The 25,985-nt window shown below is 34.5% G+C and overlaps 1 non-coding gene across 1 annotated transcript; it reads right to left on the bottom strand.

Annotated features, from left to right (window-relative positions):
• Positions 1–2,867: 2,867 nt before the first annotated feature.
• Positions 2,868–2,974, bottom strand: LOC139869720 (small nucleolar RNA R71). Its single transcript, XR_011766303.1, has one exon. It is a non-coding gene; the product is annotated as a small nucleolar RNA R71 (small nucleolar RNA).
• Positions 2,975–25,985: the final 23,011 nt, after the last annotated feature.

Raw genomic sequence — 25,985 nt, 5'->3', positions numbered from 1 at the left:
GTAAACCAACCTTTTTCGTGGGATGCTATACGCACCAAATGGCAAAATATACGAATAGATGGCTCTATATTCCTTGCGTGGCAATACATTTCAAAAATAAGAATCTTTCGAATTGATGCTGGTTCGAATTGCGCAACGGCAACACCGTAGAACTTGCAAACTTCTAAAAAGAACGGCGTAAATGGCAGTCGCAAACAAAAGTTGAAAATTGAATGGCAATAAATAGCAACCTTGCCAGGGGGTGGTGAGCAGGCCCTGGCATTGAATGCAGGAATTGTTGGTTCAACACCAGCTAATCTAGGAAAACATTGTAGTAGCTCGCCCAAATACTTCTCATTTACTCTGCTATGAATAGCTGTAACATCCTTTAAGGCTGCCATTAAAGTTTTACTGAAACAGGAAGTAAAGAGGGAATTGATGGTAAGAGATGAACACTGTAGAGGGAAGCTGTGAAAGTGAATGCTCGATTAGGGTTTAAGGTGGTTAAAAGGGGAAAAAGTTGTAACAGCTGTGTTTAGTGGTGATTTTGGGGGTTTTAATTTCAACCACACACGTGTATGGACACGATTAAAAAGCGAGTACATCGAAAGGCCTTTTTACAGCTAGAGGCGCGTGGGGAATTGTAGCCATGCAAAAAGCAATCATCACAATGTCAGTAAATTTCGCCTATCATTTAATGCCTGTAATGTGATTCCCGATGCAAAAGGGAATTCGGAAGAGTTATCAAAAGTTTAACAACTAAATCCTTTTCAAACGATTCAGTCATTAAACTGAGGGGACTTAATGGTGTATCCTATCGTATACACGCATAAAAGGCATAATGATCGCATAAAATTACCATCAGAAGCACTGGAAACAACGGTTTTATGAGACTGTCCGTCCAGCGTTCTCCGCTGTACAGGCTGCTCCGTCATGCGTTAGCCCTGAAGGCCGCCTAGCGCGTAAGCCTGGTCGGAGAACGCCACTTTCAGCGTAAATTTCGGAACACAAGTAACAGAACGTATCATCATCTGACACGTGTCCCCGAACAATCTGGTGGATCTGACACTATAAATAGACCCCTTGGGTCGTCATTTTACACAGTTCAGACATTCTGTCAAATTTGAGAGCTGAGACTTCATCTATCTCTCTCTCTAACAGTTTCTCTCATTAGAAGTCATCCAGCTAGCACTTTACGCTCTACGGACGACAGATTGATTAAGCCGCCCACAAATTTCTACACTTGTGAACCGGGTCTGCAGGGATTATTTCCCAAGAGTAAACATCAATCGGCAATACTCGCCCACATAAAGCGAGATTACTTCTAGTATCGTGTTGACACACTAAGCCTTACCTCATAAGGAAATAGGTGTAAACAAAGATGATTTGTCGCTTCAAAGAAAATATGGTATTTCAGAAGTGTTCAATATTACTCGAGTTGGAGTAGAAATAAGCGAGAAAAGAGACGTCATCAGTCAGTTTCACGTTATTAAAGAAGATGAGAAGGAATACAAGTTCATAGAAGCAGATTTTCACAATCTAGATATGCTTGATATCATTCACATCTACAACTACCTCAGTATCATCACCATTTGACCTTTTGCTACAGCTCAAGCTTTGGAAGCTGTGAAAAGATACATGATGGAGACAATCGAACTGATGAGACGTGAAGATTTTCAAATTGGTCTCGAAGCGAATAGGAAAAAGATTTGAATAACCTGTCCGAATCAATACACAGAGGGACTAAAGGAAATGAGAATGTTTCAAATGCAATTCGAACCCGATGGGTTTGTATTTGTGAATTTTCAGAAAGAAAAAGTGTTCATCCGCACTGAAGAGTTGAATAAATACTCAGATGGTACACTCAAGGCTGCACTGAAGTATCTTAAAATTCGTCAAAGCAAGTTTGATGACATTGACATGAAAATGGGTCTTGGAGAGTTTATAAAGCATATCAGAGATCGTCTGAAGCTCCGGATCCGTACAAGACAGTTTGAGATTCTTTGTGGCCAGAGAAAGAGAAGGTATTTCAAAGAAATGGATGAATATCCATTACATGAGGGAGATCCAAGAAAAGCGTGGGGCGTCTGGAAACCTTCTAAGCAAATTTCAAAAAATCAAGTAGAAGTTTAAAAACCAGATGGCACACGATGGAAACTAACGTTTGGACCTCTCAAGATTACTAAATAGGATTATATTGTAAAGTTCACATTTAACACTAAGGGGGAGATTCTCAGGACCCCGAAGTTGTATAGTGTTAATGTGAAATAAGCTTAAATGATGGTTCCTTAGAAGAGGGCTATATAAGGAACCTAAGTAGTCCTAATTAGATAGCCATTACATTGTAACTGAGTTCTAGAAGCTGTGGAATGTAAATCTTATTGATTATCTCTCATACCGAGTCTCCTTTACACTTACCGAATCTCATTCTAACTTGTCTTTTCTTCTAATCTCAACATGATCTGACCTATCAGCAATCCTAATGGTCCTCCGGTTAATAAAGAATTATTGAATGATCCAAACGACACACCAACGTGGAACGCTAGATTAGTTATACCAACAATGATAGCACCGGCTATTACAAAACCACCAATTGAAGCGGATAATTGGAAGATCGAGGGTAACTTTTTCACGTTGATCAAGGATACATACTTTCATGGGTTGATAGATGAGAATCCGTTCGAACATATTCAACACTTTAATGATCTTTGTGATATTTACGAAACCAAAAACGTCACCTATGATGCTTTTAAGCTAAGGGCATTCCCCTTCACACTTCAAGGAGACGCAAAATCTTGGATGCGAAGTTTACCATCCGATTCCATAAGGTCTTTTCAAGAATTAACAAACGATTTTATCAATCATTTTTTCCACCGTCAAAAGTATAGCGACTTAGAATGGAGATTAAGGAGTTCACACAACGGGGTGATGAGAGTTTGTATGATGCATGTGTTCGATTCAAGAAGCTACTAAGAGCTTGCCCACCGTATGGTTTGACGAAGAAGGAGTATATCAACACATTCTATCGGGGTTGTAATACTTTTACGAAGCAATATCTTGATTCTTCATCCGGTGGGGTATTTATGTACAAATCACCAAATGCAGCCGAAATTATGTTAGAAGACATCTCGGTCAACACGTATGAATGGCGCCTTTACCTCAAGATTTGACAAGGAAAAGTGTAGCACAAATCGAGAGTGATAATGGGCAAGTGACGCTTGCAAGCTTGAACAATCAATTTCAAACATTTGGGAAAGAATTGAAGAAGATTCAACAAACGGTAGTTGTAATGCAAGTAGGTTGTCAACGATGCAAGGGACCACATCTCACGAAGAATTGTCCTCAAATTACTCAATGCAATCATGTTGATCTAGATGATATTCCCATGACTTCGAATGCTCATGTGAACTACGTGAGTAATGAAAACAACCAACGGGGGGGAACATCTAACCAAAGCTACTACAATCCTAATCAAAAACAAGTATCATTCAACAACCAAAGCAATACACCACCCAGATTCACAAACCAAAACTGAAATCAAGGTTACAACAACTATAACCAAAACCGAAACAACAATTTCCAATACCAAAACCAACAACCTTAGAACAACCAACCTTACAACAATCAAGCCAATTCAAATTATCAAAACAACCAAGGTTATAGTCAATCACAAAATAACCAAGGTTAAAATCAACAACCTCAACAAAACAATCAACAATCTCAACCTTCGAAGGGCTTAGAAGAAATCATGCAAACTACATCAAGAAGGTAGAATCAACCGAAGCTTTTCTAATGAAAGAGAATGAGCTCTTGAAGCAACAACTCCGAAACTAACAAGCCTCATTCCAAAACCTTGAGAGGACCGTTGGAAGAATTTCAAATCAAGTTGTCGAAAGACCACAAGAAACTTTACCTTCAAACACTCAAGTTAACCCGAATAATTATAACAACAACTGAAACAACCACCAAAACCACCAAAATAACACGAGGGTTATTCCGATCGAGAGCAACACTACCAATCCAACCCAAAATCAATCGAGCAATTCCTACCAATACTTATGCTCAAGTGAACTCGATTGATTCAACCAAAGAGGATCAATCAGAATATCCTAAAGCTTTCAAGTTTGACATTGAAGGAGCCAAGTTTGATTTTGATGAAGCGTTAGAAATTGATACTATCGACTATGGGGTATTCAAGTTTTCAGAAGATTTGGACGATGCAACATTCATTCCCTACCAAGTTAAAACTGTAATGTCCATAGAGGCTACCAAGTCGACATGCAAGGAGTTAAAGGGTGATTTTGAGCAATTTTAATTGAGAAAGGTTGATAAAGAGCAAAAGGTCGAAACTTGTTGATGCATTTTATGCAAGTCCCTAGACATCTACCCACGTCCATTGCAAGTACAATAGTTTACAGCCACCATGATCGCTCGTTATTATCTTATTCGTGCTTGTATGTGGTTACAGGAACTGCAGGAACGAGATTTGGATGTTTGACTATGTTAGACTTAGTCAGACGTACGAGTGAAGCCTCACTCGTACGACTGACAGGCTCATACGCACGGTTGATGCGGAGCTAAGTCACAATTATAACCTAAATGAAAAGACACGAGTGAGTGATCAGTCGTACGGCTGATGAAGCCAACTCGTACGTGTGATGGATGACTCGTACGGGTGAGTCAACAGCAGGGCTATATAAAGTCTTATGTTCTTCATTTTAGTTTAAGCCTCTCATTTGTTATACACACTCAGATCTAGTGAGCTCCTCCGATTCTCTCTCTGAAAGGACCCGTCCTAATCCACCTGGACAAAGTCATCAACATTTGGTCCCATTGCGATGATCGGCTCCAAGTAATGTCCTTATATTGAGCAAATGCACAGCGGAAGACTTAGTTCGTACCTGAGAATAAACATGCTTTAAAGTGTCAACCAAAAGGTTGGTGAGTTCATAGGTTTATCATAACAATCATTTCAATATGTTAATAGACCACAAGATTTCATAATCATAAACATAATACACTCGCAAGTGTATGTAAAGCATTCTAAGTGGTTGAGCACTTGGTAACCATACTTAACATTTAATCAACGTCGCATATTCCCTTTATTATGAAATCTCACTACACCGTACCAAGTGTAGTCACCAAAACGAAGTACTGTGCAACCGTTGAATACTGGTCGTCCAGTCCGGTTGGGGTTGTCAGGCCCGATAGATCTATCAACAGGATTCGCGTTTACAATACCCATGTAAATAGTAGTTACCAAGCTACAGGGAAATATGCCAATGGTACAACTCAATGTAGAATATATTTTTAAGTACTTGTGTCTATTTTGTAAACATTTATAAAAGCAGCGCATGTATTCTCAGCCCGAAAATATATACTGCAAAAGCAATTAAAAAGGGAGCAAATGAAACTCACTTTTGCCTTGAAGGTATTTAATTCGACTTGGTCTCCGATAGATATCACGAACCTAACCATATATATAATATATCAACATATTTTCTTTTTAAGTAATCGTTACATATATATATATACTTTTAATACTTTTAATATTTTCTTAGTCCGTAGTTAGCAGTCCGATGTTAGTGGTCCACAATTAGTTGCTTAAATAAAATAAATAAAGACCCCATCGTATTCGTATTGATCAGAATTAATCTCGACCCATGGTACCATGTTGTCAAATGACGTGTTGCGTACATAAAGTACCGTGTTGTCAAATGACGTGTTGCGTACAATCATGAGATCTTATGATTAATCTTCTCGTGTTGTTTACGGGTGGTCCTGAAATATATAAAATCAAATCATAATAATTATATATAAAATATCATATTAATTAGAAAAGATATGATTAATTTACTTTTTCTCCAAATATTTTCGTAGCTAAACTAGCTTCGGATACCCAATCTTGTTTTAGTCGTAGTTTCTTCATTACAACTCCGTTTTTGTTGGTTCAACTTGCCACTTCCTTGGATCGAGTCAAATTTTAAGAATATGAACTAAAAATACCTTAGTTTATATTCGAAATCATAGGTTATAGGTCAAACTTTGGTGAAACTTATGAAAGTGATCATTTTCCATCATAAAAACAACATTTAATGATCATTTTTCTAAAAATACTTACACTTTGAGTTAAACCATGAAATTTTTATGTGTTAACATATTCATAAGAAATATCATTTTTCCAGAACATGAACTTCCAATTCAAAGTTCAAGATGGTTTTTAAGTATCCAACCCAAAACAGCCACCGGTTGCACTCTGACGACGTAGATTCAGTTTTTAAGATGTTCTTTGTAAAACCAAGTTATATTTTGTTAGGTTAGAATATCATTATGATATATTACAGGTCTTTAAGTGTTTTAAAAGTCAAGTTAGAAGGATCTATTTAGTTTGCGAACAAGTTTGTAATCATTCAAACCATGTTCTTGTTGTTAAAATTTTATACCACAAAATAAGATAGCTATATGAATATGAATTGAATAAGATTATGAACAAGGTTACTACCTCAATTTACTTGGACAAAGTTACTGTAAAAGATAAGAAATAATCTTGGAATCAAAGAGTGGTGGAGTTAGATCAAAAGGTTGGAAGTAAACTTCTTCAAATGGGTGGTTATTTTGATATGTTCTTGAAAGAGTTTTCTTATGGTGTTTAAGGCTTGTAATTGAAGCTAAATGATGGGGAAAATGCTTGGAGATGATCAAGTATGAAGTTAGGAGTATTTTGAGAGATAAATGAGGGTGTAGATATGAGAAAATGGAGTGAAGAAATGGTGTTCATTTATAAAAACGTTTTTAGTTTATAAAGAAAGAAAAGGATTCCTAATTTTGTTTTCTTACTAATAATTCATACTACTTGACAAATATTAGTTACCTCATATCTAGGGCAGTAATAATATTGATTAGGATGTTGATTTGATGTGTATATACCAATAATAAATACGTATAGAAGCTGGGTATGATACGGGTACATATACCCTAGATATACGTATAGAAATCTTGAGGAAACGGAACGAGAATTCAAATATAGCTATCTTTTGTGAATATACTTATATTGTTTTATGTATTTAAGTCCTTAAAAAGTGATTAAATACATTATATATACGATACAAGTATAAGCATTATAGATTATAAGTATATATATCAAAGAATGTTGCGTATAGTTATCGTTTTGAAAACTTAAGTTAGTAGTTTCAAAATATACTAATAACTCATTGTCATTAGTACACAATGAGATGTTAAACCATCCTTAAATCATGTTAAATATATATAAATACATATATATACACAAACGTATAATTATCGTATGTTATATAGTTTGTGATATCATCGGTCATATTGGACGGTCAAACGTTGTGTAAAACTCTTTTCAAAAACACAAGTCTTAACAATTTGGATTGCTTATCATGTTGGTATGGTTTAATTTATGTAAATATTAATCTCATAAGTATAATTTGGTCAAAAAATTCCGGTTCATTACAGTACCTACCCGTTAAAGAAATTTCGTCTCCGAAATTTGATAGAGGTTGTTATGGATAACAATAAGAAGGTTTTCATGACAAATATAAGGTGATAATGGAGTTTTATCATCATTGAGTAATGTAGATAAAACGATTCGATTATGCGAAGAATATAAATGAGACTATCGTAAAAGAGTGAGATGAGTAAAATATATTCGTCTTAACCGATGACGTAGTTATGATTGATTTCCGGGATTTAAGGGATTTAAAGAGAATATTACGTAATAAGATTTGGTTCTTTGGTGATTAAGGAAATCAGGATCTTCTTTGATTATATGCAATAATATGTTTCGATTGCTCTGTCGGATATTTCACTATAAATTCACCCCTTTGTTTCCTTATTTTCCACGACTCACACCTTCTATTCTTTCTCCCTTGATTCTTACTTTAAAGCTTTCATCAATATGCTCCATCCAGTCCTGATTCTTGATATACTCCTAACTTTTATATCTGTCATTCTTCTTTTTCATCTACCACCAGAAGAATCTATTTACTTCTACTATACTCTTGTGTTTATAGTGTTTCTAATTCTCCCGTGTCTCTATATTGCTATCTACATCGATATACACGGTTTGTAATTTCGGGGTTATTTTAGGAGTTTATATTCTTCCTTATTTTTCGGAGCTTCATGCTTCCATTTTCTCTTCCCGACTTCGAGTCAAGCGAGTAATGGTCCGGAATTCTTAGATATGAAATTCAGAATGAACATAGCTAATGCTCTAAGAAGAAAATGGTAATAGAACGATTTTGATTTGTTAAATTACCAGAATACCCTGGAGATGACCGAGTCATCCAGAAAAATATTCTCTTGATATGTTTAGAGATTAGATAGAATGTAAGGGTCGTGTAAATGGCACATGATGATGGTACTGTGAATCATCATGCTTTATTAGAAACTCAGCATGACTTACTGTAATATAATGACGTTGATCAAGTGTCATTATATTATACTAATCCATGCTTCAGTTCCCAACACTACTTCAAAACATTCATATTTTAAACTCGAAGGTTTCAGAATTTAGAAACTAACACAGTTTCTTTTATGTTGCAGAAATTACGGAGAGATAAATGATCTCAGATAAGAATAGTTGTGAAAATATCGCCAGAAATATGGAGGATATTTATAATAGAACATATGAGAATATCTTAGAATTTCTAATATCAATGGATGATGAAGAAGATTTGTCTGTGAAGGTTTAGAATGACAAATAAGATGTTTGCCAACGATTTCAGCAGGTACAGAATCATTTGGATTCTTTGAAGGCAAACTTATTCTTTGTGATTTGTCCACGGCTTTCTTCATAGTTTCGCATAATTCGCTTTTCGGTACTAAATTTTCTATCGAGCGTTCCTAACACTCCTGTTTTTTATCATCAAACTTTTAGCCATTAAGATCATCTACAACATGCTGCTTCGTTAGCATTTTTAAAGTTAACTGATCTGGGTCATCGGTTATCAAACCGAGGTAGTTTCAGGAGAATTGTGTTTTTAGAATGATTAATCGCTGATGGTAATATTGTGGAATATAAAAGGTTCCCCAGTAACAATAAAGAGTACGCATATATATCGCGGTTATAATAAAGTTGTTTCGGATGAAAAGTCGGAGTTGACTTGCTGGAGCTGTGACAAAATTAGCTACTTTGGAAAGGGATTGCAAAACGATCTTCGGTAATAACAATGTCAAAGGAACTAGAACAGATACGTGTCAAACGTTTACTCAGTTTTCGAGGGTTTTTCAGGTGCATAACTATATGCATCAATCTTTTCTTCCGTAGATGAAGTGCGGTTGGTTTATCCTCTCGATTGAGGTGTTTTTAAGAATCATGATAGATTTGAACGCTGATTGTAATCGTCGAGATACAATGAGGTTTAAGATGAAATCAAGTGGCAATCTTGAAGAAATGTTTAGTTTCATATGTTATAATCAATATTTTAATTCATTTTAATTGTCCAATGTCATTAGTCCACAGTCGATAGTCCACAGTAACAGTCCAATAATTCATATATAGTTTAATATATAATATACGAATTAATAAATACGTGTCGTGACCCGTATACCTCTCAGACTCGATCACAACTCAAACTATATATATTATTGTAGAATCAACCTCAACCCTGTATAGAGAACTCGATCATTACTGCATATAGAGTGTCTATGGTGATTCCAAATAATATATATAGATGCGTCGATATGATATGTCAAAACATTGTATACGTGTCCCGATATTTAAAGTGCGTAAAATAATTATAGAAATTAAATGAAGATAAATAAAAGTGCTATAATTAAATTGTGATAAATAAACTGCGATAAATAAAATGTAATCAGTTAGCTAGGAACAGTTAGCTGGAATAGTTAGCGTGGATTCTTTACAAAATTTTTCATAGTTAATTTGTTTGTTTCTAACAGATTTTATTTTGTCATATGTTTTTTTCATATGCCACTTGTTTGATTATGGGAAGTCAAAATCCAAATATGAAATTGAATGAAAATGGTTATTCTGCGGTGAACGGACACGTATATCGGTGGTTGTAAGTTGGATAGTAAATGACTATTGAATCAGCTTCGATGAATGTACAATGTAACTTATTAAGATGAAATCTAATTATTCCTCGGGTATTACCTACCCGTTAAAAAAAAATTTCACCATTAATATTTTGTACAAAAGAACTTTTAATTACAATCTTTATGAAAACATATATACATATATATTTTCTTCAGATGAAATCATGAATTTAATGAGTTAATATGATATTAATCTCATTTGCTTTTCGGTTTGAGCTAGAATAAGAAATCTCTAAAACTTTTTGAGACCACATATTCTTCGCAGAATATCAATGAAGTTATGGATCAATACTTCATCGTTCATTATTGTTGGTACTCCTTGGTATCTATGGTGCGTATGATGTTGATGTTTGTGGGACAGATTATGATGTCGAGACATGTGATGCGGATGTTGTTTATTAGTGGTGATGATAGTATTGTTGATGTTATTGATGGTGGTGCTGATTATGCTACTGGTGCTACTGCTGGTGTTTGCAACCTTCGCACCATGTTCTCCAAAGCTGAGATGACCCGACCCAATCCATCTGGACGAAGTCATCAATATTTGGTTCCATTACGATGATCGACTCCAAGTAATGTCCTTAATATGAGCAAATGCACAGCGGAAGACTTAATTTGTACCTGAGAATAACATGCTTTAAAAAGTCAACATAATGTTGGTGAGATATATAGGTTTGATGCTAGCAGCGTTATAACTATGGACCACAAGATTTCATATATAAAAATATAATACACTCGCAAGTGTATAAAATCATTCTGCTTATGTTGAGGCCTCAGTAACCAACCTTAACAATAATATAATAAGTCATCTTCGCAAAGATGGATATGTACACTCGCAAGTGTATAAATAATCCTCGAAGTACTAAACATCCGCCCACTAGTTCTTATGTCTAGTGCAGCCTACTGGATGGTGGTGTTAAACCCGATAGATCTATCTTTAGGATTCGCGCTTACATGCTATTATAACATATAACTAAATTACCTAGCACATCAATCCGCAGAATATCATTTTTAATCACTTGTGTCCATAACGTAAATCATTTATAAAAACAGCGCATGTATTCTCAGCCCAAAATATTTATAGTTTAAAAGGGAACTATATACTCACCATACTGTATTTTGTAGTAAAAATACACATAACATCATTGAACACGTATAAGGTTGGCATCGGATTCACGAACCCTTTAGAAACTTTGTCCAAAAAGAATTGTCCTAGTTGAGACTGGAACCCCTGACCTCTCGAACACCCAACAACACCACGCACCACTCCTCTATAACCGCTTTCATGTTTTTAATTACACCTTAATTGTTTTATAACCCGTTTTATACCGTCTCCAAATTAATTGATGGACTAGCATTTTGTGGCCCAACTATTAAACAAACACGGCCCATGTTACATAAATAATTAGGAACCGATACCCTAAAAATGTTACGGGATCCCTGAACCGAAACAGATATAAAAGAACAAGAATTTTGGCCACCACTTTACAGCTCAAGTTCCACTATCAATCAATAATTATAAAGGATCACTTAACCGACACTTTTAATTATTTAAAATCGTGTTTTATCAGGTTTTCACCATGAGACCATTGTTATCTCAATTATCCTGAAATCATCATATTTCTTTTCATTATCAATGTTCACAACTTCATAAATGGGTTCTGATGGAAAATAGCATCATCGAACAGTATGGAAGGGTCTTGGGTGCGTTTTTGGGATGGGACTCAATCGAACCAGAAAAGAATGAAATAGCAGCAGAAGATTATCACGGTGATGGTGGTTTTCGAATAGGAGTAAGAGAAACAAAAGTAAATAAATAAACGTTGCAGGTGAAGGATTGTTGAGTGATTTTATGGAGAAGATGAGGGTTTAGTGATTCGATACAGGGATAGAATTTTAGAGAGGGAACAATTTGCAGGTTGTGGTGGTGTGGTTATTTCAGCGGAGGTGATGATGGTTGTTGTTATGATTAGAGTTTCGAAAATATAGAAACTAGAATGAGTTGTAGGTGTGTTTGGGTTCGGTTCCAAAAACAGTACAACAGAAAGGTATGTTAACAATTGATTGTGGGTTGTGGATGGTGGTGATTTGGTTGTAACAGGTGATGCAAGTTTGGTTCAAGCAACCCATGAGACAACAAACAGACGAGTAGTAAACCATGTTGGGGTGTTTCATTTTGTTTATTAATCAAACAAGAAAGAAAGATGGAAAGGATACGGTGTGGTGTTTGGGTGTTAATTGTATCATGAAACATAAACAAAAGAAGTTGAATTGTTGGTGTGTTCGATGATACATAAAAATAGGAAGAAGATTAAAGGTTCACGATAGGAGGTGGTGATCCGTTGGTATTGGGTTTCAATGGTTCATGGCTTTGAGATGATATTCGAAAGTGTGGTTGTTTGAGTTTGACACCAAGGAAGACAGGAAATCAAATTGGGTATATGGTTCGTGTTGGTGTCTTGTTATAAGTATTGATAGATTTATAATAGAACATAAGTTGATGTCGAATATGGCGGTGGTGAAGGTGAAGCATGTATATAGGCAACCATGGTTCTTGAATATTTTTCAGTTTAATCTATATAAATATGACAATATATGTTGATAACTGATATTAAGGATGAGTTTGTGAATGATTCAGAGAGTAGCACGACACCCCTTTTTCTTATGACCAAATAAGAATGTTTGATTATATATAATCGATTAGTACATATATTTAAATAAAAAAAATGAACCTTGATGCGACTGCTACCAGAAATTAGACGTATTGATCTTGGTTTCAACAATTAGATACAGTGTTTATCAATCTGTTATATTTTGAAAGGGATTTAAAGTTGATTTGGATCCTTGTGAGTGTTAAATCGTATTTATAATTGTAAATATATCTACATAAGAATTTATATATATAACTGTATAATATCTAGCTGTATTTATTTATTTGTTAACTATATCCATATATATTTATATTGATTACTATAAATATATTAATAAATATAATTCTATTAATAATAATGAAAATACTAATAATATACTAGAAAAATTAATTTTAATGATAAAATCATGTTAATAATAATTTTATATAATAAATTTTTTTTTATAATAATAATACCAATTAATAATAATTACATTAATAATAATAATCATAATATCTCTTATATGATAATACTAATTACACATAACTATTTACATTTAATTGTTCGTGAATCGTCAGGCATGGTCAAAGGGTAGCTGATTATCCGAATATAGATTTCAAACTTTCTAGACTCAACATTACAGATTTTGCTTATCGTGTCGGAGACATATAGAGAATAAGATTTAAATTTGGTCGGAAATTTTCGGGTCGTTACAGTACCCACCCGTTAAAGAAATTTCGTCCCCGAAATTTGGTAGAGGTTGTCATAAATAACAATAGGAATGTTTTCATGACGAATATGAGGTATAATAGAGTTTTATCATTATTGGAAGATATGGATAAAATGATTCGATCATGTGAAGCGCACGAGTGAAGCTATCACAAAAGAGTGAAATGAATAATATGGATTCGTTTGAACCGATAACGTGATTAGAATTGATTTCCGGAATTTATGGAAAATCTTACGTAATAAGATTTGGTTCTTTGGCGATCAAGATCTTCTTTGATTTAGTGCGGCGACCTGTTTCGATTTCTTTGTCGGATATTTCAATATAAATCCACTTCCTTCCCTTTCTTACTTCCATACCTCCCATTTTCTATCCTTTCTTCCTCAATTTATACCTTAGAGTATTCTTTAAAATGCTCCATCCCATTCTGATCCTTGATATACTCTTAATTTTCACATCTGTCATTCTTCTTTTTCATTTACCCCCAGAAGAATCTATTTACTTCTACTATTTTCTTGGGATTATAGTGTTATTAATTCTCCCGTGTCTTTACGTGGCAATACGTATTGATATGCACGGTTTGTAGTTTCAGGGTTGCTATTGGGTTTTATATCTTCACTTATATTTCAATGTCCCTACTTCTGTTTTCTATAATCATTGTCATCCATAGTTAATATCTCCTCCTATTTGCTGCAATTTTTGTCCTAATTTCTATTTCGGGGTCTTGTCCCTTTTGTTTCTTCTTCCCGTCCTCGAGTCAAGCGAGCAATGGTCCGGAATTTGTAGGTATAAAATTTCGGAATGAACATAGCTGATGCTCTTAGAAAGAAATGGAAATGGCACGATTTTGATTTGTCAAATTACCAGAGTATCCAGAAAGATAGAACTATCAAGATGATATGTTCTTGATATGTTTGGAGATTGAATAGAATGTAAGAGCCGTGTAACATGGCACATGATGATGGTACTGTGAATCATCACATTCCATTAGAAACTTAACATAACTTACTGTAATATAATGAAGTTGATCAAGTTTCATTATATTATACTAATTCATGCGTCAGTTCCTAACACTACTTCAAAACATTCATATTTTAAATTCGAAGGTTTCAGAATTTAGAAACTAACACAGTTTCTTTTATGATGTGATACAGATAGCGTGAGAAGATAGATGATTTCCGATAAGAATAGTTATAAAAATATCTTCAGAAACATTGAGGATATTTATAATAAAAGATATGATAATATCTTGGAACTTCTAATGCCGAAGGATGATGATGAAGAATAGTGTCAGCAAAGGTTTTAGAGTAAGGAGTAGGGTATGTACTACGGATTTCAGCAGGCACTGAATCTTTTAAATTCTTTGAAGTCAAACTTATTCTTTGTGATTTGTCCACGACTTTCTTCATAGTTTTGCATAATCCGCTTTTCGGTACTTAAATTTTCTATCAACTTTTGACCATTAAGACCATCTACCACATGCTGCTTCGTCAGCATTTTCAAAGTTAACGGATCAGAGTCATCGGTTATCAAACCGAGGTGGTTTTAGAAGATTTGTGTTTTTAGATGATTAAACGCTGATGGTAATATAATGGAATAAAAAGGTTCTCCGGTAACGACGGCGAAAGGACGGCGTATATATATCGAAACTAACCTTTCTGAGAAGTCGAGGTTAACTTGCTGGAGCTGTGACAAAATTGGCTAATTTGAAAAGGGATTGCAAAGTTATTTTGGGTAATAATAACACTAAAGAAATTAACACTGCTGCGTGTTAAACGTTGACTCAGTCTCCGAGAGTCTTTCAGGAGCATAAGTCTTTTCTTCCGTAGATGAAACGCGGTTGGTTCATCCTCTCGATTGAGGGGTTTTCAAGAATCATGAAAGATTTGAACACGCATTGTAATTGTCGAGATACAAATGAGGTTTAAGATGAAATCAAGTGGCAAGCTTGAAGAATTATTTAGTTTCATATGTTATAATCAATATTTTAATTTAATTCATTTTAATTGTCCAAAGTTAGCAGTCCAATAGTCCGATGGTTCAATGATTCATATATAATTTAATATATAATATTCGAATTAAATTATACGTCTCGTGACCCGTGTACCGGTCTCGGTGTCGATCACAACTCAAAGTATATATATATTTTGGAATCAACTCCGACCCTGTATAGCCAACTCCCACCTTCACATATAGAGTGTCTACGGTTGTTCCGAAATATATATATAGATGGGTCGATATGATAAGTCGAAACCTTGCATACGTGTCCCGTTATTTAAAGTGCGTAAAAGTAAATAACAGAAATTAAATGACGATAAATAAAATTGCGAGAATGTAAATTGCAATAAATTAAATGTTAGCCGGGAACAGTTAGCTAGGAACAGTTAGCGTGGATTCCTAACAATATTTCAATTTATTTAACTCGTCTGTTTCTAACAAATTTTATTTTGTCCAATGTTTTCTTCTTTATGCCACTTGTTGGATTCTGATAGATCAAAATCCGAATATGAAATTTGAATAGAAATGGTTATTCTGTGGTGAACGGATACGTGTATTGGTAGTTGTAAGTAGGATAGTAAATGATCGTTGAATCAGATTCGAAGAATGTACAGTGTAACTTATTAATGTGAATTCTAAATATTCCTCGGGTACTACCCACCCGTTAAAATATTTTCATCATTAACAGTTTGTACGAAAGAATTTTTAATTACGATCTTTATGAAAATATACTTGCATATATATTTTCTTCAGATGTAATTATGGATTTAATGAGTCAATAAGATTTTATACTCATTTGATTTATTGTTAGCACTTGATTACATGATCTCTAAAGCTTTAGAGATTACATAATTGCCATGCCGAACGAAGGTAAATGAAGTAGAACAATACGTAGAACGAAATTAATCGATGTAGAATGATATGTAAAACAAGGAGTATACTTGAAGTACAGATGATGATATTGAAGTGTGTGATGTTGATATCCGAGGTACAGATCGTGACGTTGAGATTTATGACGTGATTGTGGTTGGGGTGATAAGAGTATTGTCGGCGTTGATGATGGTGGTACGGATTATGCTGTTGGTGCTTGTAACCTCCGCACTAGATTCTCCAAAGCCATTACTCGAGCATGTAGTTCGTTAACTTCTTATATTATGTCGGGATGATCGACGATTGAAGCGAGCGGATGAATAAGATTCGAAACATGGGATAGTATATAATCGTGACGAGATAATCTAGAAATGACAAAGAAAAAGGTTTCTCGAACAGGTTCGCCGGTAAGTGCTTCAGGTTCATCGCCAAGTGAGCAATTTGGTGATTGGGAGGGATCTTCGATGTGAAATGATTTTCAGATATCGGATGATATTCTAACTTCATAGATTATCTACATATAATACAAAAGATTTCGTAGCCTACAGAGGAACCTACGGCATATGACAGGCAAATCTACAGATACTCCAAGATAGAAATTATCACATACGCTAAGATATGAATTTCGTCTATACACTATCGATGCACTAGATGCAGTAGAACGTGTCTAGACCTAAGAATGATAGGCAGGCAATTTCCTAAGGATAATAAGCAGATGATTTCCGACTAGAAATGATAAGCAAAACTTTTGACAGGCAGACACAGTCAAAGTCCAGACTCACTAATGTATCCTAACAACTACCAGTTAGACACACTAATGCAAGGCCTGGTTCACTAAGACCAACGCTCTGATACCACATGAGACGACCCGACCCAATCCATCTGGACGAAGTCATCAATATTTGGTTCCATTACGATGATCGACTCCAAGTAATGTCCTTAATATGAGCAAATGCACAGCGGAAGACTTAATTTGTACCTGAGAATAACATGCTTTAAAAAGTCAACATAATGTTGGTGAGATATATAGGTTTGATGCTAGCAGCGTTATAACTATGGACCACAAGATTTCATATATAAAAATATAATACACTCGCAAGTGTATAAAATCATTCTGCTTATGTTGAGGCCTCAGTAACCAACCTTAACAATAATATAATAAGTCATCTTCGCAAAGATGGATATGTACACTCGCAAGTGTATAAATAATCCTCGAAGTACTAAACATCCGCCCACTAGTTCTTATGTCTAGTGCAGCCTACTGGATGGGGGTGTTAAACCCGATAGATCTATCTTTAGGATTCGCGCTTACATGCTATTATAACATATAACTAAATTACCTAGCACATCAATCCGCAGAATATCATTTTTAATCACTTGTGTCCATAACGTAAATCATTTATAAAAACAGCGCATGTATTCTCAGCCCAAAATATTTATAGTTTAAAAGGGAACTATATACTCACCATACTGTATTTTGTAGTAAAAATACACATAACATCATTGAACACGTATAAGGTTGGCATCGGATTCACGAACCCTTTAGAAACTTTGTCCAAAAAGAATTGTCCTAGTTGAGACTGGAACCCCTGACCTCTCGAACACCCAACAACACCACGCACCACTCCTCTATAACCGCTTTCATGTTTTTAATTACACCTTAATTGTTTTATAACCCGTTTTATACCGTCTCCAAATTAATTGATGGACTAGCATTTTGTGGCCCAACTATTAAACAAACACGGCCCATGTTACATAAATAATTAGGAACCGATACCCTAAAAATGTTACGGGATCCCTGAACCGAAACAGATATAAAAGAACAAGAATTTTGGCCACCACTTTACAGCTCAAGTTCCACTATCAATCAATAATTATAAAGGATCACTTAACCGACACTTTTAATTATTTAAAATCGTGTTTTATCAGGTTGTCACCATGAGACCATTGTTATCTCAATTATCCTGAAATCATCATCTTTCTTTTCATTATCAATGTTCACAACTTCATAAATGGGTTCTGATGGAAAATAGCATCATCGAACATTATGGAAGGGTCTTGGGTGCGTTTTTGGGATGGGACTCAATCGAACCAGAAAAGAATGAAATAGCAGCAGAAGATTATCACGGTGATGGTGGTTTTCGAATAGGAGTAAGAGAAACAAAAGTAAATAAATAAACGTTGCAGGTGAAGGATTGTTGAGTGATTTTATGGAGAAGATGAGGGTTTAGTGATTCGATACAGGGATAGAATTTTAGAGAGGGAACAATTTGCAGGTTGTGGTGGTGTGGTTATTTCAGCGGAGGTGATGATGGTTGTTGTTATGATTAGAGTTTCGAAAATATAGAAACTAGAATGAGTTGCAGGTGTGTTTGGGTTCGGTTCCAAAAACAGTACAACAGAAAGGTATGTTAATAATTGATTGTGGGTTGTGGATGGTGGTGATTTGGTTGTAACAGGTGATGCAAGTTTGGTTCAAGCAACCCATGAGACAACAAACAGACGAGTAGTAAACCATGTTGGGGTGTTTCATTTTGTTTATTAATCAAACAAGAAAGAAAGATGGAAAGGATACGGTGTGGTGTTTAGGTGTTAATTGTATCACGAAACATAAACAAAAGAAGTTGAATTGTTGGTGTGTTCGATGATACATAAAAATAGGAAGAAGATTAAAGGTTCACGATAGGAGGTGGTGATCCGTTGGTATTGGGTTTCAATGGTTCATGGCTTTGAGATGATATTCGAAAGTGTGGTTGTTTGAGTTTGACACCAAGGAAGACAGGAAATCAAATTGGGTATATGGTTCGTGTTGGTGTCTTGTTATAAGTATTGATAGATTTATAATAGAACATAAGTTGATGTCGAATATGGCGGTGGTGAAGGTGAAGCATGTATATAGGCAACCATGGTTCTTGAATATTTTTCAGTTTAATCTATATAAATATGACAATATATGTTGATAACTGATATTAAGGATGAGTTTGTGAATGATTCAGAGAGTAGCACGACACCCCTTTTGCTTATGACCAAATAAGAATGTTTGATTATATATAATCGATTAGTACAGATATTTAAATAAAAAAATGAACCTTGATGCGACTGCTACCAGAAATTGGACGTATTGATCTTGGTTTCAACAATTAGATACAGTGTTTATTAATCTGTTATAGTTTGAAAGGGATTTAAAGTTGATTTGGATCCTTGTGAGTGTTAAATCGTATTTATAATTGTAAATATATCTACATAAGAATTTATATATATAACTGTATAATATCTAGCTGTATTTATTTATTTGTTAACTATATCCATATATATTTATATTGATTACTATAAATATATTAATAAATATAATTCTATTAATAATAATGAAAATACTAATAATATACTAGAAAAATTAATTTTAATGATAAAATCATGTTAATAATAATTTTATATAATAATTTTTTTTTATAATAATAATACCAATTAATAATAATTACATTAATAATAATAATCATAATATCTCTTATATGATAATACTAATTACACATAACTATTTACATTTAATTGTTCGTGAATCGTCAGGCATGGTCAAAGGGTAGCTGATTATCCGAATATAGATTTCAAACTTTCTAGACTCAACATTACAGATTTTGCTTATCGTGTCAGAGACATATAGAGAATAAGATTTAAATTTGGTCGGAAATTTCCGGGTCGTTACAAAAGCCGTCACGCGAGCGCGAAGTTCGTTAACTTCTGCTAGTACACCGGGATGATTGGCGGTTGGAGCGAGCGAATGAACAAGATTTGTAATATGGGATAGTAAATAATCGTAACGAGATACTCTAGAAATGAGAGAGAAAATGGTGTTTCGAATAGGTTCGCCGGTAAGTGTTTCAGGTTCATCGCCAAGAGGGCAATTTGGTGGATGGAATGGATCACCTTCTTCTTGTCTCCAGTGATTTAGTATATTATGAACCCATCCCCAATTCATCCAGAATAGATGATGGGAAATTGGTTGATCCATTCCGGTGACGCTGCTTTCGGAGCCCGAATGGAAATCCATATCGGTATAACTGTCGGAATCTGAAGAATTCGAACTAGATGCGGAATCCATCTTGTATAATGGGGGAAATGAATTTTTGGTATGGAATAGTTATAGGAGTTAGATTTGGTACTCTTCAATACATAATTTACATATGTATATATAATACCAAAATCCCGTAAATTACGGAGAATCTTTGAAAAGATATCAGTCAATGTTCGCAATAACAGACATGCTAAGATAAGAATTCGTCTATACACTATCAATGCAGTAAATGCAGTAAAACATGTCTAGACTTATGAATGATAAGTAGGTAATTTCCTAAGGATGATAAGCAGATGATTTCCGACTAGAAATGATAAGCAAAACTTTTGACATGTAGACACGGTCGAAGTCCAGACTCATTAATGCATCCTAACAACTACTAGTTAGACACACTAATGCAAGACCTGGTTCGCTACGACCACCGCTCTGATACCAACTGAAAGTACCCGTCCTAATCCACATGGACGAAGTCATCAACATTTGGTCCCATTGCGATGATCGGCTCCAAGTAATGTCCTTATATTGAGCAAATGCACAGCGGAAGACTTAGTTCGTACCTGAGAATAAACATGCTTTAAAGTGTCAACCAAAAGGTTGGTGAGTTCATAGGTTTATCATAACAATCATTTCAATATGTTAATAGACCACAAGATTTCATAATCATAAACATAATACACTCGCAAGTGTATGTAAAGCATTCTAAGTGGTTGAGCACTTGGTAACCATACTTAACATTTAATCAACGTCGCATATTCCCTTTATTATGAAATCTCACTACACCGTACCAAGTGTAGTCACCAAAACGAAGTACTGTGCAACCGTTGAATACTGGTCGTCCAGTCCGGTTGGGGTTGTCAGGCCCGATAGATCTATCAACAGGATTCGCGTTTACAATACCCATGTAAACAGTAGTTACCAAGCTACAGGGAAATATGCCAGTGGTACAACTCAACGTAGAATATATTTTTAAGTACTTGTGTCTATTTTGTAAACATTTATAAAAGCAGCGCATGTATTCTCAGCCCAAAAATATATACTGCAAAAGCAATTAAAAAGGGAGCAAATGAAACTCACTTTTGCCTTGAAGGTATTTAATTCGACTTGGTCTCCGATAGATATCACGAACCTAACCATATATATAATATATCAACATATTTTCTTTTTAAGTAATCGTTAAATATATATATATATATACTTTTAAAACTTTTAATATTTTTTTAGTCCGTAGTTAGAAGTCCGATGTTAGTGTCCACAATTAGTTGCTTAAATAAAATAAATAAAGACCCCATCGTATTCGTATTGATCAGAATTAATCTCGACCCATGGTACCATGTTGTCAAATGACGTGTTGCGTACATAAAGTACCATGTTGTCAAATGACGTGTTGCGTACAATCATGAGATCTTATGATTAATCTTCTCGTGGTGTTTACGGGTGGTCCTGAAATATATAAAATCAAATCATAATAATTATATATAAAATATCATATTAATTAGAAAAGATATGATTAATTTACTTTTTCTCCAAATATTTTCGTAGCTAAACTAGCTTCGGATACCCAATCTTGTTTTAGTCGTAGTTTCTTCATTACAACTCCGTTTTTGTTGGTTCAACTTGCCACTTCGTTGGATCGAGTCAAATTTTAAGAATATGAACCAAAAATACCTTAGTTTGTATTCAAAATCATAGGTTATAGGTCAAACTTTGGTGAAACTTATGAAAGTGATCATTTTCCATCATAAAAACAACATTTAATGATCATTTTTCTAAAAATACTTACACTTTGAGTTAAACCATGAATTTTTTATGTGTTAACATATTCATAAGAAATATCATTTTTCCAGAACATGAACTTCTAATTCAAAGTTCAAGATGGTTTTTAAGTATCCAACCCAAAACAGCCCCCGGTTGCACTCTGACGACGTAGATTCAGTTTTTAAGATGTTCTTTGTAAAACCAAGTTATATTTTGTTAGGTTAGAATATCATTATGATATATTACAGGTCTTTAAGTGTTTTAAAATTCAAGTTAGAAGGATCTATTTAGTTTGCGAACAAGTTTGTAATCATTCAAACCATGTTCTTGTTGTTAAAATTTTATACCACAAAATAAGATAGCTATATGAATATGAATTGAATAAGATTATGAACAAGGTTACTACCTCAAGTTACTTGGAAAAAGTTACTGTAAAAGATAAGAAATAATCTTGGAATCAAAGAGTGGTGGAGTTAGATCAAAAGGTTGGAATTAAACTTCTTCAAATGGGTGGTTATTTTGATATGTTCTTGAAAGAGTTTTCTTATGGTGTTTAAGGCTTGTAATTGAAGCTAAATGATGGGGAAAATGCTTGGAGATGATAAAGTATGAAGTTAGGAGTATTTTGAGAGATAAATGAGGGTGTAGATATGAGAAAATGGAGTGAAGAAATGGTGTTCATTTATAAAAATGTTTTTAGTTTATAAAGAAAGAAAAGGATTCCTAATTTTGTTTTCTTACTAATAATTCATACTACTTGACAAATCTTAGTTACCTCATATCTAGGGCAGTAATAATGTTGATTAGGATGTTGATTTGATGTGTATATACCAATAATAAATACGTATAGAAGCTGGGTATGATACAGGTACATATACCCTAGATATACGTATAGAAATCTTGAGGAAACGGAACGAGAATTCAAATATAGCTATCTTTTGTGAATATACTTATATTGTTTTATGTATTTAAGTCCTTAAAAAGTGATTAAATACATTATATATACGATACATGTATAAGCATTATAGATTATAAGTATATATATCAAAGAATGTTACGTATAGTTATCGTTTTGAAAACTTAAGTTAGTAGTTTCAAAATATACTTATAACTCATTGTCATTAGTACACAATGAGATGTTAAACCATCCTTAAATCATGTTAAATATATATAAATACATATATATACACAAACGTATAATTATCATATGTTATATAGTTTGTGATATCATCGGTCATATTGGACGGTCAAACGTTGTGTAAAACTCTTTTCAAAAACACAAGTCTCAACAATTTGGATTGCTTATCATGTTGGTATGGTTTAATTTATGTAAATATTAATCTCATAAGTATAATTTGGTCAAAAAATTCCGGGTCATTACACTCTCAGCCCAAATCACCCAGGTGGTGAATAATAGCTCTAGGTGTTAATCTAATCACACTTGATTTAGTTGTGGTTTGACTAAATTAATCCCAAAAAGCTTAACCTATTCACTAGAGGGTTTGATTCACTTATTCTGCCATTGTGTGAGTTAAATCTGTTGATTTCTAAGTTCCTAGTCATGTTTCATCATTGGTATCAGAGCGTTGGTTGTGATTTCAACATCATCCTAGTGATTTTTGGTGATTAAAGAGTTTATTTGTTTGGGTTTTTGAGTTTAGAGTAATTTTTAGCAAAAACAAATCATTTTTACGTGTGTAATTGTGATTGGAGAGTGTGTTTATGTCAGTTTAGTGCTAATCCAACTTGTGAATGAAGAAATTGAGGTTTAGCTTTAATTTCTAGGGTTTTTGAGTGATTTGTGTGTGAACAGCAGCTCACACGAGTGGGTCAAGAATTTTGATCACACGCACGGTTGACCAGACGCTTGACATCACTCGTGAACTCACACTCACGGGTAAGCATAACCTTTTAGGTTAAGAAACTACAAGTCTGATTACATGACTGATCAAGCGGTTGATTGTGACACGTACGAGTAATCACACGAGTGATCCTGACTTGCACGTTTGATACTTTGGATTTGGTACTTTGGTTTGAGTAGTGACATGTACGTTTGAGTTGTGACACGTACGAGTGAGACTGTCACACGTACGCTTGACATCCTAAACCGCACGGTTGATAACTTGAATCGCACGGTTTACCAGTTTTGGTAATTTCTCAAGATGTTTAATTCAAATGATTATGCGTTAGCTGCACCGTTAGTTCAAAGCATTACGAGTATGACTCAATGATTACTTCTTGCTGAAAACGAATTCGGAAGTGGTACGAAATGTCTAAGATTAATGAATATGGATAATTATTCTACATGGAAGTTGAGATTTAAGATATGGTCTGATGGTCAGGACACGAAACTTTGGAAGTATATTGAAACCGAATTTCAATGGCCACGTTAATTGGTTGAAACTTTGGAAGTATATTGAAACCGACTTTGAAAGAACATAATATGCCTTCGGAAGAACATGATGAGTATAACTTGGAAAAGAAGATGTACTGTAACTTGAAAAGTACTCTTGATGGTCCGATTTTTCATCAATTTCTGTGTCATGATAACTCAATCAAGATATGGGAAGCACTTCGTACCTTCAATGAAGGGAATTCATCTTACAGAACAAGAAAAGGGTTAGAACTGAAAGCTTAGTTTGATCATTTTCACTGGCAAGTTGGAGAGTCTATTACAGAATTGGTTGAAAGATATCGTCATTTGCTGGCTGAAATACACAAGCATGATGTAAACCATTGAATAGAAAGACAAAGTAACACGTCTAGCTGGAGCATTACCGTTAGAATGGAATAGTTTCGTATTAACTATGAAGACCAGTGGATAATTAGCCACTACTAAAGTGAACTTGTTTATTGAAAGACTTCAGGAAAAAGAACTAGAGTTGTTAAACAAAGTCAAGAGGTCTAAACAAGTTCAAGACACGAAAATGTATTGTCCAAATGGTTATACACCGCCTAAGTCGGCTCATGCACCATTTCAAACAGATTTTGCTACGAACAATCAGAATATGTGTGGTTTGAATGTAAGCAGTGCACCTATTCAACAAACTTCGTATCCACCACAAGTTTCACCATGTTTTCTCAATACTACAGAGTCATCTACACCGACTGCATCAGATGTTCTTTCTGCTCTTAAGATCGAGAACTTGAGGAAAGCTGGAAAAGAAAAGATTAGTGAAGAAATAGCTTTGTTGTCAAGCCTTGTTAATTCTTATGACCGTTATCTTGATGGTCGTGTGGGTAACATTCATCTAACAACAGAAGATTATCATCAGCTTGATAAAGATGAAGCAGAAAAGATGGATATTATGTGGGGTATGGCAAATCTTGTGAGACGAGCTAGAGATTACGAAGAGCGAACTGGAAAATCATTCAGTCTAACCAAAGATACAAAACTGGGTTTTGATATGAATTCAGTTACTTGTTACAACTATGGAGAATTAGGACATTTTTCAAGACAGTGCACAAAACAGAAGAAGCAGGGTAATCGTAATCCATTCAAGAATCAGAACTACAGTTCTCAGAGTCAACCTACAAAGCATGAGATTTATATTACTGATAAAGTAAATGAAGCTGAAACAGCTGAAGGTCCGAACAAAGCTTTAGTTGTCATTCATGGAGACGATGATGATTGGTCTATCAAATTGAATGTTGATGATCAACAACCTAAAGCTAACATGGCCAAGATTTCTAAAGAAAAAGAAAACTGTGTTATCGGTCAAAGTATAATTGAGAAGCTGACTGCTCGTGCTGAAAGAGCTGAAAAGTTATCACGAATCATTCGAAAAGAGAAGATTCAAAAGATGGTTAACGATAAATTCAAGAAGGCACGTGATTCAGTTCCTCGTAGACCTGAATCTGGAAGTATTTCACCAAC

Source organism: Rutidosis leptorrhynchoides, chromosome 9 (assembly GCF_046630445.1).
Source record: "Rutidosis leptorrhynchoides isolate AG116_Rl617_1_P2 chromosome 9, CSIRO_AGI_Rlap_v1, whole genome shotgun sequence".
NCBI lineage: Eukaryota > Viridiplantae > Streptophyta > Magnoliopsida > Asterales > Asteraceae > Rutidosis > Rutidosis leptorrhynchoides.
The sequence above is the reverse complement of the archived record's forward strand: the minus strand, read 5'-3'. Positions and strand labels throughout refer to the sequence as shown.